The sequence below is a fragment of the Myotis davidii genome, unplaced genomic scaffold (assembly GCF_000327345.1).
Source record: "Myotis davidii unplaced genomic scaffold, ASM32734v1 scaffold328, whole genome shotgun sequence".
NCBI classification, from domain to species: Eukaryota; Metazoa; Chordata; class Mammalia; order Chiroptera; family Vespertilionidae; genus Myotis; species Myotis davidii.
In genome coordinates, this window is record NW_006300373.1 from 1177027 (window position 1) to 1180467 (window position 3441).

Below are 3441 nucleotides of genomic sequence, written 5' to 3' on the forward strand. Positions count from 1 at the left end.
TGCAGATGCTGGGACATTCTCTGTGTGGGCTACACGGACGGCACGTCTCTCAATCCGCCGGGAAGGGAAACCAAACCCAAGCCAGAGGGACTCCAGCTCAAGGAAAAGCCATTCTGCGCTTTCGGTCAGAGGAGGGCCCTGGCCACAGGAAGGCACCGGAGCTGAGAATGACTGAGCCCCTTCCCCTGGCTGATTTCTGTGGGAGACACTGGGCAGATACAGCCCCGGGCATAGCATCCTGGCATGTGGGAGGGGCGGGCACAGGGAGAGCTGCATCAGAGCATCCACCCTCACCCTCTCCCCTCACATCTCTCAGTCCAGCTCCAAACCCAGAGGCAAGTCTGGGTCCGAGAAGGACATGCCCAGTCATGGGGTTTGTGTCCTTTCCATTGTGCCTTGTTTGGGGTGTGTATCAGAGGGGTCCACCAGGCAGAGACAGGCAGGGCTCCTCATGAACAGCGATGATTGTTGACAACTGTATACACTCAGCTAAGCACCACCTCAACGGAGACAGAGAACATTTCCATCTCCCCGGAAAGCTCTCGGGGCCACTCTGCCGTCCAAGTACACCCCCCCCGCCCCGAGGCGTCCGCCAATATAATTTCTTCTTTTCTTACCTCTCTCTCGTTTATTTCCTCCTCTTCTGCTAACAATGATTGTTCCCTTGTACTCACGGAAGTTGGTGACTGCAACTTGCACCCTTGCCGGGGTCACTGTCTTTTAGCTTTTTTTTTTTCTTTTTCCAGTGCCTTACTGGGCAAAATAAAAAGTTTGCAACCCTTGGCCTGTAAATTTTACTGGCCTATGAAATGGAAAAGATCTCTGTTTATAAGAGCAGACATCATTTGCTTATGAGGGGCATCAGAGAGAGTACATGGGAAGGAGAAGGTGTTGGGGATCAGGACCCAACCTTGGTTTTACAAGACGCTGAGCAAGTTCACCTGAGACGCGATCTCAGCACGGCCGCCAGCTGCCCAGGGAGCTGTGGGCCTCGGGTTCCGAGATTCTGGGCCCCCGTCCCCCTCTGAGGAGTTCCCATGTGACCTGGGCCAGGGCTGCTCTTTCCCGAACGCATTGGGCCCATCTGCAAAGCGGATCCGGTTGGTGAAACCCTCTCTGCGGTTGCATCCCTCCCCTGGCGGGGTTCCCGTGAATCCGGACTGATTTCCCCAGAGCTGCCCGAGGGCGGGCCTGCAGGTGGCCAGCGTTCCCAGCCCACAGCCCGCGCGCTTCCAAACCTCAGGTTGCCAACAGGTTCTGTCTAAGGTTTCCTCCCACCTCTTTCTGGGAGACTGTAATTTGTTGAGAAGCATTTGATTGTTGCATTGAAAGGTTGCACTGTATGTGTAAAAAGGTGTTTATGAGGCTCCGTACAGTATAGTTAATAACCGAGCGGGACCAGGGCCTGTATAACGGGGACCCTGGCTGCGCGCGGCGACGCCGGGCCTTTCGGAGGCCTGGCACCTCTAATTACAGTGGCTGGGGGTCTGGAGCATAAACCCGGGTGCTTGCGGAGGCCTGTGGGTCACTCCCCTCCACCGGCCGGAGCGCGTCTCAGGTTGGGCAGGAACCCGCCGCCCACTCCGGGCTCGGTGCACTGGCACCTGCAGATGCCAAGGCGGGGTCAGCAGGGGCCTTTTTACTTTTTTGAAATTTCTTAAAATATCATTTTTTAAAACTGCATTTTAGAGAGAAGGAAGTTAAGTGAGAGATAGGAACATCAATGAATGAGAAGCATCATGGACCGGCTGCCTCCTGCATGCCCCACAGTGGGGAAGGAGCCTGCAACCTGGGCCTGTGCCCTGACCGGGAATCGAACCCTGACCTCCTGGTTCCTAGGTGGACGCTCCACCGCTGAGCCACGCCGGCCGGGGCAAGGTGCATTTCTAGATGCACTGGAAGCAAAGAGCTGGGCAGCGACTCGAAATACGATGAGTCTGGGGTGTGTTTGCTCATGACGGGGAGATGTGTGGCTGGACCAGGTAGCCCAGCTACAGTCATTTCTTGCCAGTTCATAATTAAAGACCTGGAGGAAGGCTCCTGGGCGTTTTCACTGGCCAGACCAGAAACCAGCCACACAACACACCGCGCGGGGGCAGACCACAGGAAGGGCCGCATTCCCGGGCTTCATGCAGCCTGATCGGGGGCGACCAGGTGAGTAACGGTGGAATAGGCCAGCGAGGGCACCCTCACCCCCTGGCATGAGCAATGCCTCCGAGACCAGCACTGTCTCCAGCTGGCCCTGCCGGCCCTGGCATCCACTCTGCCAGTCGGCAACCAAGCCCCTCATCCCACAGCTACTTTTTGAGTGCCTACCGTGCACCAGGCCTTTGCTGGGCAAGCGTTCATCTACCTGTTCTTTGTGGCGGCTCCGGCGGAAGGCGGAACAGTATGTTTCGTATGAGCCCTTCACTCGGCAGGAGGAGCCTTTAGGGATCAGAGATCCCACAGGACGCCACGGGTTTGGGCCCTCGAGTGGCCCTTCCCTCTTCATCAATACATTTTACCTGGTGACGTACATAGAACTTTGCCGTTTGTAGGGCCCTTACATCTCCACGGTCACTTCTAACTGCCAGCGCCTGGAAGGGGGAAGGAATTCTCCCCAAAAGAGTCCTCAAGAGGTTAACCGATTTGCTCAAAGTTCTTGGCCCATGAAAAATGGGACTGGACCACGTGCTTGGGGCTCTGACCTGATTTTCTCTCTTATTAATATGTCTAGGGGATATCTCTGTGACTGCACAGTCATTTCCTTCTTTATTTCATTAAAATATATTTTTATTGATTTCAGAGAGGAAGGAAGAGGGAGAGAGATAGAAACATCAGTGATGAGAGAGAGTCATGGATCGGCTGCCTCCTGCACGCCCCGCACTGGGGATTGAGCCCGCAACCCGGGCCTGTGCCCTGATTGGGAATCGAACCCTGACCTCCTTGTTCATAGGTTGACGCTCAAGCACTGAGCCACGCCAGCTGGGCAGAACAGTCATTTCTTTAAAGCAGCTGCAGACTCCTCTACAGTATGGATGGACCATAATTTATTTAACTGTTTCCCATTGATAGACATCTGTATTGCCTCAACTTTCTAATTATTCTAATGTTGCAATTTTAAAAATCCTCGTTCTATATCTTCGAGCAAACATGAGGCTATGTCTGTAAACCAGGCTTGCTGAAATGTGCACAGTTCGGTTGCTATGCACATCATGAGTGTTCAGAGAGAGTGCAAGAAGAGTCTCTTTTTCAGTTTTGCCTGTATCATGGGACTTTGACCTTGGATTTCTCAGCCTCCAGAGCTGTGAGGAATCATTTCCTGCTGTTCACACGCCACCTGGCTTACGGCATTTTGTTACGGCCGCCCGAATGGCCTGAGACTACACACTTTTGTAAAATTTGCAAAATGAGATATTTTCAGGTCAAAGACTGCTTGTGTCTCTCCACCCCACGCCC